General features: G+C 47.4%; 1 protein-coding gene across 1 annotated transcript in view; it reads right to left on the bottom strand.

The window, feature by feature from the left end:
* Positions 1-14,736, bottom strand: part of ASB7 (ankyrin repeat and SOCS box containing 7) — a 37,008-nt gene extending 22,272 nt beyond the window's left edge. Inside the window, exons 1-3 of the mRNA XM_006159496.3 lie at positions 14,307-14,736; positions 14,046-14,141; positions 3,990-4,109 (exon numbers count right to left, since the gene is read on the bottom strand). The gene's annotated coding sequence lies outside the window, so the exon portion shown is untranslated. The remainder of the gene's footprint in view (positions 1-3,989; positions 4,110-14,045; positions 14,142-14,306) is intronic.
* Positions 14,737-14,742: the final 6 nt, after the last annotated feature.

The following is a 14,742-nucleotide window of genomic DNA, read 5'->3' as shown; positions in this document are numbered from 1 at the left end:
CTTGGCAGGCACGCGACCCCCAAAGCAAAACCCCCTCAAAAAAAAAAAAAAAAAAAAGTGAAGGGGCCACCAGGGGGAGTGGTGGTTGGGATGCCGGACTCCCACGTGTCCAACCATGGTTCAAGTCCCAGACCTGGAGGTTTACTTTCTCTCTTTCCCATTCTCTTTCTCTCTGATCAAATTAAAAAGAAAAATAATAATAAATTAATAACAAACAAAATCAATCTTTAAAAAAGAAGATTCAAATTAAAAAAAAAAAGAAGTGAAAATCTTTAGGCTGGTCCTCTGAATTATTATTATTTTTTTTTGAGAGGTTTTCGCTATAGGGCGTGTGCGCTCGCCAGACAGACAGAGAGAGACAGAGAGACAGAAAGTGAGAAATCACCCCCCTGAGGGGATGGTCACGCCACAATCCCTTCTCCTCCATTCTCCTCTCGGGATCTTGGGCACGCACGCACACGCACCGGGCATGAGTTTTAAGCCACCAGGTCCGAGACGTGAACCGTGGTCGACTACGTGGGAGTCCAGCGACATAGCCATTACGCTAACTGCTGGCTCCTATCCTCTGAATTATTTCAACACTATTTTGAGTCCAAGATGTGAAAGATGTTTCTCTGTCTCTGTCTTTCTGGTGAGTGCATGCACCTGATAGCAAAAAAAACCACTCCAAAAAAAAAAAGGAAAAGAAAATTGATTGTAAAGAAATCTTTCATTTGCTCATTTTCCCTCAGAAAATAGCCACCTGTAGCAGCAACATGATATTTTAAATTTATATCACTTAACGGTGATACTTAGAAGCATATACCATTTTCCATAAAGCAACACAGGGTGTCTGGGTCAGCCGGTGGTTGGGTGGATCCCATGTGGCTGACTACACAGTTCAAGTCCCAGACCCACCAGCTTGAAAAAGAAGCTGGTGGGGCCCAGCAGGTGGAGTAGCATTACGTCACTGGACTCCCACAGGACTGACTGTGGTTTGAGTCGCAGACCCCGATGGCTTCAAACTCATACCAGGTCCATGTGCGTGCTCAAGATCCTGGGAGGAGTATGGAGGAGAAGGGATTGTGGCATGGCCATCCCCCCATCCCAGGGGGTGATTTTTTCACTTTCCCTCTCACTGTCTCTGTCTCTCTGTCCATTGAGCACACACACACACTATGGCAAAAACATCTAAGAAAACACCGAAAACACGCTGGCACGTGTGCATGCAGGCCCAGAACTCCGAGAGAATAGAGAAGAAAGGATTGAGGCATGGCCGTCCTCCCAGGGGATGCTTTCTCACTTTCCCTCTCTCTGTCTCTGTCTCTCCGTGGTGAGCACATGCACACCTATAGCACACTAAAACAAAATAGCAAAATAGCCAATTTGTACTTTTAATCCAAGTTTACCACTGTGTAGTCTGTAACGAGACATTCTGAGGGCCAGGAGGTGGTACGATGGTTAAGGCGCTGGACTTCCCCTGGGCTGACTGCAGCGTGTGTCCTGGACCTAGTGGCTTTCTTTCTTTCTTTCCTTCTCTCTCTCTCTCTCTCTCTCTGGTGAGTGCACATGCCCTGTACCAAACTAAAAAACAACAAAAATGGGACCAGCAGGTGGTAAGGTGGTTAAGGCACCAGATTCCTATATGGCTAACTGCAGTTCGAGTCCCAGACCTGGCGGCTTGCTTTTCCACTTTCCCTCTCTCTTTCTTTCTCCCTTTCTCTCTCTCTGTCTCTCTCAGGTTAGCACACATGCCCTATAGCAAGGTAAAAAAAAGAAAAGAAAAGAATCAGGGACCAGCAGTTGCTGTAATGGCTACGTCGCTGGACTCCTATGTAGTCGACTGCGGTTCGAGTTCCGGACCCAGTGGCTTAAACTCACGCCGGGCGCGTGTGCGTGCGTGCCCAAGATCCCGAGAGGAGAATGGAGGAGAAGGGATTGTGGCATGGCCATCCCCCTGGGGGGTGATTTCTCGCTTTCTGTCTCTCTGTCTGTCTCTGTCTTTCTGGCAAGCACCCTATAGCAAAAGCCTCTCTGGGAAAAATAAAAATAAAAAACACACAAATAAAATTAAATAATTCTATTAAAAAGTTCTGCAAGATACATTTATTATTGCTCACAAGAGAATCCTGAGATGTCTAACCTACATGTGAGAGCAAAATATATCTAAAGGGCTTTATCACACACGTAGTTTTTATTTTTAGAATTGGAAGCTACTAATTAAGATGTGATTCTCATCTATTGCTTTAAATTAGCCCAGTTGGCAGGGCTTCCTTGAAGCTGATCAGTGCAAGTTTCTGTTTGTCCTTAACAGTTTAAAAACACATTAAAGGGGCCGGCAGGTGGGATAGTGGTTGAGGCATTGCCCACCGCCACGGCCATTCGTGGTTCAAGTCCTGGTGGCTTGAGACTTAGGCAGTGCGCATGTGCGTGCATGCCCAAGATCCCGAGTGGAGGATGGAGGAGGAGGGACTGTGGCGTAGCCATCCCCCCCTGGGGGGTGATTTCTCGCTTTCTATCTCTCTGGTGAGTGCATGTGCTCTATAGCAAAAATCTCTCTCAAAAGAAAAAAATAAACTCATATTAATAATGAGTTGTGTGTTTTTAGTTTGTTTTATTTTTGTAGAGGTTTTTTGCTATAGGGTGCGTGCACTTGCCAGAGAGACAGAGAGACAGAAGGCGAGAAATCACCCCCCAGGGGGAATGGCCACGCCGCAATCCCTTCTCCTCCATTCTCCTCTCGGGATCTTGGGCACACACACGCGCCTGACATGAGTTTAAGCCACCGGGTCTGGGACTCGAACCGCAGTCGACTACATGGGAGTCCAGTGACATAGCCATTACGCCAACTGCTGGTCCCCCAGTTTTCTTAATAAACATGATCTCCCCATTTCTTCCCTTAATTACTACACTACAATAAAATTAAGTCTCTTATCTTAGATATTGTAAGATGAGAGAATCTTTTGAGAATATGTTTTTGATCATTCTCAGTGTTGGAAGAGAAAATGCTGAAGACTATCAAAGGGATTCATGGACATCATTAGTATAAGCTCAAAACAAATCTTTTTCTTTAAAGAATTATTTAATTTTATTTATTCATTCATTTATTTTTTTAATATGACCAGAGAGTGAAAGTGAGAAAGCAAGCCACCAGGTCTGGGACTTGAATGGTGGTCAGCCACATGGGAGTGTCCGGTGTCTTAACCACTATGCCACCTGCTGGTCCCAAATCAATCATTTTTAATAGAAAAAAAAAATTTTTTTTTTTTTTCAGTTTTTGCTATTGGGCATGTGAGCTTGCTGGGGAGAGACAGGGACAGAGAGAGAAGGGAACTGAGAAGTGACACTGAGGAGGGATGGCCACACCATTATCCCTTCTCCTCCATTTCCCTTTGAGCATTCTGGTGTGCACTCACACATGCCTGCCATGATTCTGAAGCCGCTGGGTCTGGGATTCAAACTGCCGATCAGCTAGGGAGGATTCAGCTGCTTTAACCTCCACTCCACCTACTGGCCCAACAGATCTGATTTCTTTTTTTTTTTGTTTGAGAGGTTTTTGCTATAGGGCGTGTGCGCTCGCCACACAGACAGAGAGAGACACAGAGACAGAAAGCAAGAAGTCACCGCCCCCCGGGGGGATGGCCACACGGCGATCCCTTCTCCTCCATTCTCCTCTCGGGATCTTGGGCAGACACGCACACGTGCCCGGCGTGAGTTTTAAGCCAACGGGTCTGGGACGCGAACTGCGGTCGACTACGTGGGAGTCCAGCGACATAGCCATTACGCTAACTGCTGGTTCCCCCAACAGATCTGATTTCTGATGGGCTCATTATCTCGGCACCTTAAATGAGGTCTCTCGTGTAAGTGAAATTGGAACAATCTCCAAAAAACCCCAGATTTTCTGAGCGAGAGTCCTATTCAGTATACATGAGTATAAAGGAAAATAACAAAACCAAACTGGGTCCTCCCTCCACACCGCACAGATGGCGGACGACCCTGAGTCACCGTACCTTACGATAGCGTGTCCCTTCTCATGACAGGTGGATTGCCTAACAACCATTGTGCACACACAGCATCCTGAGGGAGGGGATCAGACGCGGCCTGGTCAGGAGTGAAAGAGCCTTCTGTACCTAGAAAAGAACAGAAGCATCATCAGAGGACAGGTCCTTAAAATATAAAGGAGCTGGGACCAGCAGGGGGCTTACTGGCTAAATGCGGGACTCCCGCGGGGCCGATCGCAGGCGTGTGTGCGTGCATGCCTGCGTGCCCACAACCCCAGGACGAGAACGGAGGAGAGGCGATTACAATGTGGCCATCCCCTCTTCGGGGTGCTTTCTCACTTTCCCTCTCTCTCTGGTAAGTGCAAGGGTTCTATGGCAAAAATTAAATATACAGATATATGTGCATGTGCACACATACACACATATACACACACATATAATACATATACACACATACACATATACATGTATGTAAGTAAAGAAGCCACTGGTATAGTCCACCTTTTGATAAGGTTAAATTTCGGGACCAGCTGTTGGCGTAATGGCTATGTTGCTGCACTCCCATGTAGTCAACCATGGTTTGAGTCCCGGGCCCGGTGGCTTAAAACTCACGCGGGGCGTGTGTGCGTGTGTGCCCAAGATCCCGAGAGGAGAATGGAGGAGAAGGGATTGCGGCGTGGCCATCCCCCCCTGGGGGGTGAGTTCTCGCTTTCTGTCTCTCTGTCTCTCTCTGTCTGTCTGGCAAGTGCACACGCCCTATAGCAAAAACCTCTTCAAATTAAATAAATAAATACATAAAATTTCAGTAGTTTGCAACAAATTTAAAGAACTTAGATCCATTCTTCTTCTTTTTTTTAGAATTATTATATTTAACTTTATTTAAGTTTCACCATGAGAGAGAGAAAATGAGAAAGCAAACCTCCTAGTCCAGGACTCGAACCATGGTCGGCCACATCGAAGTCCAGTGCCATAACCACCACCAGTTCCTCAAATCCATCCTTAGATAAAATGATCTCCTTACCTACATTAACCTCTAACAAATATTATTTCTTTCCAGGATGTTTTGTCTCCCCTCAAAATACTGATGTTTTGAGACCAGCATTTGGCGTAATGGCTATGTCGCTGGACTCCCAAGTAGTCGACCGCAGTTTGAGTCCCGGATCTGGTGGCTTAAAACTCACGCCGGGCGCGTGTGCATGCGTGCCCAAGATCCCGAGAGGAGAATGGAGGAGAAGGGATTGTGGAATGACCATCCCCCCTGGGGGGTGATTTCTCACTTTCTGTCTCTCTGTCTCTCTGTCTTTCTGGCGAGTGCACACGCCCTATAGCGAAAAACTCTCCAAAAAAAAAAGAAAAAGAAAAGCCTCTTTGTCTATGTCATATTATATCCCAGCTCAGGAGATTCCATTAAGGTTTAGGACACGTGAAATTGCCTTCTGCTCATTTTAGAACCGCTTTAGGAATTCCAGACGGGAACAGCCGTTGCCCCATCCCAGAGTGGTGGATATGCCAAACCTTCCACCACTGAAGTCTTTTTTTTTTTTCTGAAGAGTTTTTCTGCTATAGGACACGTGCGCTCGCCAGACAGACAGACAGAGAGAGACATAGAGACAGAAAGCGAGCAATCACCCCCCAGGGGGGATGGCCACGCCGCAATCCCTTCTCCTCTATTCTCCTCTCGGGATCTTGGGCATGCACGCACACGCGCCCGGTGTGAGTTTAAGCCACTGGGTCCGGGACGTGAACCGCGGTCCGGTCGACTACGTGGGAGTCCAGCGACATAACCATAACACTGACTGGTGGTCCCCACGACTGAAATCTTTAGACAAGGCTACGGTGGGGTCACCACGCGACTCATGCTGCACGGAATCAGTAGCAGTTGCAGGTCCCACGGGTGGGACACCAGAATTCCCACCCAATCCCAATCGACACAGACGTGTCTACCTTTCCCCCCTCACATCCTATTTCTCCTTGCTGCACTTCCTCAAGAAAGTGAAAGACCGCCAGCTTGTGCTTGGAGAGAAAATTTGATTTAAAACCCTCCCTTCTCGTTCTAACATGAAGTGAACTAGACGAGACCGCGACAATTTCTACAAGGCCAGGTGTAAAGCGTGCAGAGGAGGCCCAGCCCCTGGCACATCTGGTAGTGGCTGGACTGCAGTGCTGGAAGCCACGTGGCTGACTGCGGTTTGAAGCCCTGGTCTGGCTGACCTGAAACATGCCAGGAGCATGCTGTATGCCCAAGATCCTGGTGAGCTGGGAGTAATGAGAAGGGGACTACAGCATGACCAGATCTGGTGTTGGGAGGGAGGGCTTGTCTCTCCACCTGCTCATGCACACGCAAGCTTCTCTATCACGGTCAACGTGTACCACACCGCTGCAGTGTGTCAGAGGGACACAAGAGCCAACAGACAGGGCTACCGGTGGCCAAAGACAGGACAGTCTGAGCCACAAAATACAAATGAGTATTGGAAAAGAATCTGAAGTAGAAAATAAACATCAGGTTGGGACAGCAGTTAGCGTAATGGCTATGTCATGGACGCCCATGAAGCCGACCGTGGTTCAAGTCCTGGACCCGGTGGCTTAAACTCACGCCGGGCGTGTGTGTGTGCGTGCCCAAGATCCCGAGAGGAGAATGGAGGAGAGGGGATTGCGGCATGGCCATCCTCCCAGGGGGTGATTTCTCGCGTTCTGTCTCTCTGTTCCGCTCTGTCTGTGTGGCGAGTGCATGCGCCCTATAGCAAAAACCTCTCCAAAAAATTAAAAATTAAAAATTAAAAAAATTAAAAAAAAAATAAAGCACTGGCTTCCCACAGGGTCAACTGCGGTTTGAGTCCTGGCCCCAGTGGCTTGAAAATCATGCCGGGCGTTTACGTGTGTGCCCAATAATCATTTCGCTCATTCATCTTTTCCACTCCACACAGGTCCACAGGAAACAATCTAGGTTATAAAAGTTTTACCCCATTAAACCTATCAGAAATGACAAATTTAGGAATTAAAGTAAATCACCCCTAATTTCCATCTTATATACCAAGGGATCCTCATCTAGCTAAAAGCAAAACGTCTTGCTTTACAGTTAAAAGAAAAATTTTTGTTGTTGTTGTTGTTGTTTTTGAGAGGTTTTTGCTATAGGGCACATGAGCTCACCAGAGAGACAGAGAGACAGAGAGATAGAAAGCGAGAAATCACTCTCCAGAGGGGATGGCCACGCCGCAATCCCTTCTCCTCCATTCTCCTCTCGGGATCTTGGGCACGCACGCACATGCGCCCGGCGTGAGTTTTAAGCCACCGGGTCCGGGACTCAAACCATGGTCGACTACGTGGGAGTCCAGTGACATTACCATTACGCCACCTGCTGGTCCTAAAAGCAAATGTTTTTAACTGACAAACTAATAAATAACTACAGAATAAAACAAACAGGAAGCGAAATCCACCCAAGACCTATCCGAAATGAACCAACCATCACCCAATTTGCCATTTCCTTAATTCCCATGGCATCGTCAGACTTCAATAGATTTTTGCATGTTCTTTGCACCAAAAGTCCACACAGTCTTTTTTTCCTGTAAAAGTAATACAAACTCAAACTGTGCTTTCTGATTTCCCACAAACTAGAAACAAGCTAACAGCAAACAAATAAAATCCATCAGTGGATTTGGCTCACAAGACCCAAAAGGGAAGACGGATGAAGATGGTCCAGGGGCCGGCAGGTGGCGTGGTGATTAAGGTGCTGAATTCTCACATGGCTGACTGTGGTTCGAGTCCTGGATCTGACAGCTTGCTTTCTCACTTTCCCTCTTTGTCTGTCTTTGGTCAAATGAAAAAAAAAAAAAAAAAAAAAGAAAAAATACGTAAGTAAATACATACATACAAGACAACAAATAATTCTTTGAAAAAAAGAAACAACTTCAGGTCCGATCAAAGTCTACAACATGCCTGAAAGGCATGTTGACCAGCTTTGCTGGTATGATCGGGAGCCTGGAATCGAAAATAAAGCAGAAGGGTTACTTTACTCAACGTGACACATCATTGATGCTGTAAAACAAATACAGGTATTTCTATTTCCTCCAGGTGACTGGGCCTCTCTACAACGTAAGGATTTATCCTCAAGCCCAACTTATCTATGACTCAGAGAAGTTGCAGCAGAAAAATACACTCCTTCTCATGAAACAGTGAGGCAAGAGCAGAAATTTGAAAAATCCCTCACCCAGACTCAGCTGAGCTTCGATCAGCAGGACTATAAACAAGGTCTGGATGCTATTACCCTATTAAGCCTTATCTGCCAATATTACCTCAGCAGTTTCCACTTGGTCGACCACGGTTCGAGTCCCAGATCTGGTGGCTTGAAACTCAGACAGGGTACATGTGTGTGCGTGCCCAAAATCCTGAAAGGAGAATTAAGAACGGATTGGCCATCACGCCTAGGGGGTGATTTCTCACTGTCTGTCTCTCTGGGAAGCACATACGCCCTATAGCAAAAATCTTTTCAAAAGCAAAAAAAAACAAAGAACAAGAAAGAAAGAGGGCCAGCAGACAGCGTGGTGGTTAAGGGCGTTGGACTTCTACAGGCCGCCTGCGGTTCAACTCTTGGACCTGGCGGCTTGCTTTCTCACTTTTCCATTTTCTCTCGCTCTCACTCGGTCCCTCTCTGGTCAAATTAAAATAAATAAATAAAAATAGAAGTTAAATAAAATAGTAATTTTTTTTTGGGGGGGGGAGGTTTTCGCTATAGGGCGTGTGCCCTCGCCAGACAGACCGAGACAGACAGACAGACAGAAAGCGAGAAATCACCCCCCAGGGGAGATGCCCGGGGGAGTTGCCCACGCCGCAATCCCTTCTCCTCTTCTCCTCCATTCTCCTCTCGGGATCTTGGGCACACACGCACATGCGCCTGGCGTGATTTTTAAGCCACCGGGTCTGGGACTCCAACTGCGGTCGACTACATGGGAGTCCAGTGACATAGCCATTACGCTAACTGCTGGTCCCAATAATTATTTTCCTTTTTAAAAAAAAGACAGACAGAAAGGTGGGGCTCATTCTACCCACTGTGCTCAGCGGAGAAGGACAGACTGAAAAGTCAGGTATTACACGCTCTAATATAAACTGTATCTGACCCCTGGAACGCTCAGGGACAGTGTGTACCGCTATGTTTCCAAAGTTAAATGCAAATGGAATAAAGAGATACTTGATTGGGGCCCGCAGGTGTGCGTTAGTGTTAACATGCTGGCCCTACCACATGGCCAACTCCAGTTCGGGTCCTAGAGCCAGTGGCATAAAACTCACGCCGGGTGTGTGCCAGTGTGCTCAAAATCCCAGGAAGAGAATGGAGAAGGAGGGATGGCGGTGTGGCCACCTCCTCTTGGGGGGTGATTTCTCACTTTCCCTCTGTCTCTCTGGTGAGTGCGTACCTACTATGGCAAACACTTAAAAAAAAAAAAAAAAAGTAAGTACTGGTCATAGTACACTAATGATATATCGCTGGGACCAGCTGTTAGCATAATGGCTATGTCGCTGGACTCCCATGTAGCCGACCGCAGTTCGAGTCCCAGACCGGTGGCTTAAAACTCCCGCAAGGCATGTGTGCATGCGTGCCCAAGATCCCGAGAGGAGAATGGAGGAGAAGGGATTGCAGCGTGGCCATCCCCCCTGGGGGGTGATTTCTCGCTTTCTGTCTCTCTGTCTCTCTCTGTAGTTCTGGTGAGCACACACGCCCTATAGCAAAAACCTCTCCAAAAATAAAAAAAATATATATATATCGCTAAACAGCATCAATTATAATCAATTCTCCTCACTATGTGATTCTAAACTCTTAGGTGACTACCAAATCAATCTGATGACTCCCTTCACCCCCTCAAAAAAACCCCACATAATTGACAAGAGAGTTAATACAAAGTTTACTGCTGAGTTGAAAAGCAGAAACTACCTAAGTGGCCCTGTCGGTAAATAAAGACTCGAATGAAATATTCGAAAGGTTTCGCATCATCTAAACCGAATATTCTCAATCATGCTAATATTAGACACATAACAGATGGTTACAATTTATATATATTCCCGAATCTTAGGAAAATCATCAATGATGAGAGGATTCATAGGCTGTATTTTTTTTTTTTCTTTTGCTATAGGGCGCATGTGGTTACCAAAGAGACAGCGAGAGGGAAAGTGAGAAATCACCCCCTAGCAGGTATGGTCATGCTGCAATCCCTTCTCCTCCAATCGCCTCTTGGGATTTTAGGCACACACATACCTGTGCCCAGTGTGATTTTCAAGCCACCAGGTCTGGGACTCAAACTGTGGTTGGCCATGGGTCTTTTTTTTTGGAGAGGTTTTTGCTATAGGGCGCCTGCGCTCTCCAGACAGAGAGAGACAGAAATCGAGAAATCACCCTCCAGAGGGGATGGCCACGCCGCAATCCCTTCTCCTCCATTCTCCTCTCAGGATCTTGGGCATGCACGCACACACGCCCAGCGTGAGTTTAAGTCACCAGGTCCGGGACGCGAACCGCGGTCGACTACATGGGAGTCCAGCGACATAGCCATTACACTAACTGCTGGTCCCACAGTCCAGCGTCTTAATCACCATGCTGCTACCTGCTGGCCCCATCATGAGCTATTATTTAAGCAATGAAAATGAACTGGTTGGGGACCAGCAGTTGGCGTAATAGTTATGTCGCTGGACTCCCATGTAGTCAACCACAGTTCGAGTCCCAGACCCGGTGGCTTAAACTCACACCGGGCGTGTGTGCATGCCCAAGATCCCGAGAGAAGAATGGAGGAGAAGGGATTGCAGCGTGGCCATCCCCCCTGGGGGTGATTTCTCGCTTTCTGTCTCTCTGTCTCTCTCTGTCTTTCTGGTGAGCGCGTGTGTCCTATAGCAAAACCTCTCCAAAAAAAAAAAAAGAAAAAAGAAAAAAAGTGAACTGGTTGGAAATCGAGGGGAAAAGCCAAGTTCTCACTTTACCTTATGTGCTGACTAGCCAGATCTCTCTCCTCTTACCATCTCTGATAAAAAAATAATAATAATGATACCCTTCAAAAATGAAAACCTCCTAAGGGAAATCTAATGCAGAAAAAAAAAAAACACTTAACTGAGAAAATGTAAATAGGAAATACAATCTTCATTTTGAACATCCAAACATACTTGAAACATTCTAGCATGTTTTTAAAAGTTCTGAAGTAATCATTAAGCTTCTCTCTGGTGACTTCCACGTTTAGACCATAAAAATCAGCCTTTAACTTTATAGGCTTCTGCATCGCTTTTACTGACCTGAAGTGGTCAATCAGCCTTGATTTCCTGAATACACATACAAACGTTGCCTTTAATTTTTCTTTTTTTTATTTTGTTTTTGAGAGGTTTTCCGCTACAGGGTGCGTGCGCTCGCTAGCCAGACAGAGACAGAGAGACAGAAAGCAAGAAATCACCCCAGAGGGGATGGCCATGCCCGGTGTGAGTTTAAACCACCGGGTCCGGGACTCGAACTGTGGTCGACTACATGGGAGTCCAGCGACATAGCCATTATGCTAACTGCTGGTCCCACGTTGCCCTCAGTTTTTACCATGTTAGTCTTTAGCCCATAGTGAGTCTAACTCCCATTCACTAGAACATCCCCTTTGGCCTTGGGTTTCAGGTTTCAAGAATACATATAACCTGGGGCCAGCAGGTGGCACAGTGGTTAAGGTGCTGGACTTCCACATGGTTAATTTCAGTTCAAGGCCTGGACCCGGCAGCTTGAAAATCACACCAGGTGTGTGTGCACGTGTCCAAAATCCCAGGAAGAAAATGGAGAAGGGATTACCTCTCCTGGTGGGTGATTTCTCACCTTCCCTCTCGCTGTCTCCCCCTGGTGAGTGCACACACCCTACCACAATAAAAGAAGAATATGTATGATCTGTAGGTTTCCTTAAAAGGACCCTTAGCTATGTACTGACAATCAGTTGATTCAATAAAGATGGTCATTTCTCTCTGTAAAACAGAAAGTCCAGTAGAGCAAGGTAAGCCAAATATCTTAATTTCTGCTCATCTTCCTTTAGGACGCAGGCCGGAGAGACAGAAAGAGAAAGAGAGATAGAGAAAGCAAGAAATCACTTTCCATGGAGGATGGATGGCCATGCGAAGATCCCTTTCTCCCCCATTCTCCTCTCTGGATCTTGAGCACGCATGCACATGTGCCCAGTGTGAGTTTCAAGCCGCCAGATCCAGGATTCAAACCGTAGTCAGCCACGTAAGAGTCCAACACCTCAACCACACCACCACCTGTTGGCCCCAATTTCTGCTATTTTAAGGACTTCTTTGTATCTAAAAGTCCCTCCGCAGACTGAAATATTAAAATAACTGAGATTAACAAGTCGCTTTACACTGTTGCTACTGGATGTTAGAAAAATCATCTGTTTGGCTAATTACTGGATTAACACCTACGAAATTTCTGTGTTTTTATCTCCGCTTTAGGAATTATATGAATGCCCTAAACTTACCTCCAGTACATTTTCAGAGACAGCAATAAAATACGGCAGCAGAAATATGACCACATGAATTAAACGCTTAAATTTCAATCTAGCAATTTCTCTGTAAAGGTTTGTTTATTTATTTATTTATTTATTTTTGAGAGTGTTTTGCTATAGGGTGCATTTGCTTGCCGGAGAGATAGAGACAGAAAGTGAGAAATCACCCCCCAGGGAGGATGGTCACACCACAATTCCCTTCTCTGTTCTCCTCCCTGGGTCTTGGGGATTGACACACATGCACCTGGTGTGAGTTTGAAACCACCGGGTCGGGTACTCGAACCACGGTCAGCCCTGTGGGAGCCCAGCAACATATGCTACACCATCTGCTGGCCCCTAGGTTTTAAAATGAGAAATTGTTTTTTTTTTGGGGGGGGGGGGCGCGTGCGCTCGCCAGCGAGACAGAAAGCGAGAAATCACTCCCCAGGGGGGATGGCCACACCGCAATCCCTTCTCCATTTTCCTCTCGGGATCTTGGGGATGCACACACACGTGCCTGGCGTGAGTTTAAGCCACCGGGTCCAGGACTCAAACCACAGCTGACTGCATGGGAGTCCAGTGACATAGCCATTATGCCAACTGCTCGTCTCTAAAATGAGAAATCTTATTTATGTGGAATACTGAGATTAAGTCCCTAAACACACCAAAACATCCCTTTGTTTTTAAATTCTTGAGTGTCAAACGATCAACAAGAGGAGCCAGCAACAAGAGGAGCCAGCAGGTGGCACAGTTAGCGTGCTGGATTCCCCACACCATTGACTGTGGTTCAAGACCTGGGCTTGGTGGCTTAAAAAACATCATAACAAATAGATAAATACATAAATAAATTTTAAAAAAAGATCAACAAGCTATCGTGTAATCTTCTCCAAGTTCTTTTAGTAAATCTGAGGTATAATAAATTTCATTTACTTCTTTATAATAATTGCACATTTGTTACGCATAAACACACATAAAAGCTCCCAGCATTCGTTACAGGTTAAGTGCTTTAGGGGTTAATAATGTGTAGATTTCATTCTTCTATTAATATACACACTGACTTGTCACTAGGGAAAAAATCTAGTTTGTGAAACCCCTGTCTTTTAAGCTATGGCTTTACTTTCCTCTCCCGATGTGCGTTGTCAGTTAGGTAACTCAAAAGTCTCAGACCGAGGGTGGGGAAAGATGCTGGGGAAAAGTAAGTTGGAAAACAGCAAATGGTGGTTTAATTAAAAAACAGAGTCATTTGGAAGGGACAGGCAATTAACAAGGAATTGAGGAATTCCTAGGAGACAGGAAAGCCAAGCGGGTGATAGAGGGGGGGCTACAAAAGAGACCTTAGGCCAGGCACAGAAGACCTAAAGGTAATGCAAAACCCGGAAAAACACACTGCCTGGAACAGAGAGGGGGAAAGGATGTTTCTGGGGTCGAGAAGTTCCTAAAAAGTCAAAGGTCAGGTGAGAGACGGGAGGGGTGTAGGTGTTTCTGCTAGGACACCGGGGTGCCTCCCCAGGCCACCACCCTGTAAATCAAGCCCTGCTTAATGAGGTAGGGGCCAGGAATAAACAATGGGGGAGGGGACTGCTGGCTCTGTTACCTTCAGAGGATGCAGGTCCCAGGTACTCCGCCTGCAGCTTCTCCGGTGGGCGGGCCGACCCCTGCAGCACCCCAGTCTCCTGCAGCTGGCTGAGACCTGGAAAACACCGGCCAGGGAGTGGTGCAGGGCCTCGGGGCTCGCAGGAGGGGGCTCGGAGCCATGGGGAGCCCAGGAAGGGTTGGAGAGTGGTTAAAGCAGGCAGGAAGGAGCAGAGAGGGTCCTCCCTCCCTCCCGTCCCCCGGGGGAGGTAACTGACTTTACCTGTCCCTTCAGCGGCTGCTCCTCTGCCTCCTTTCCGCTTCCTCCACACTCACCAACTTCTCCATTGAAGAAACAGCCCGGGCAGGGCCGGACACGGGGTTCCTGCGCCTCCTCCGTGCCTCACGGCCCCAGCTCGGAGAGCATCCAGACGGCCGAGGAGAGAGGGTGGCGGTCTCGCCCGCCGGCAGCCTCGGGGCAGGGGTGCAGGGAGGAAGTCCTAGCTCGGGAGGGGGGGCAGTCCCGGTGCAGGGGCTCGGAGCAAGGGGCTGCCGCGCTCCGGGCCGGAGGCTTCCAGCCACCGAGGGAACCAGGAGGTCTCGGGACAGCGAAGTCCCAGGTCAGACGGGGTGCGAAGTGTCAGCCGCGGGGTCTCCGGACAGGGGGCTTTCGGGATGCACTTTGCACCGGGCCACCCCCGCCCCCTCCCTCCAGCACT

Source organism: Tupaia chinensis, unplaced genomic scaffold (assembly GCF_000334495.1).
Source record: "Tupaia chinensis unplaced genomic scaffold, TupChi_1.0 Scaffold000632_1, whole genome shotgun sequence".
NCBI classification, from domain to species: domain Eukaryota; kingdom Metazoa; phylum Chordata; class Mammalia; order Scandentia; family Tupaiidae; genus Tupaia; species Tupaia belangeri.
The sequence above is the reverse complement of the archived record's forward strand: the minus strand, read 5'-3'. Positions and strand labels throughout refer to the sequence as shown.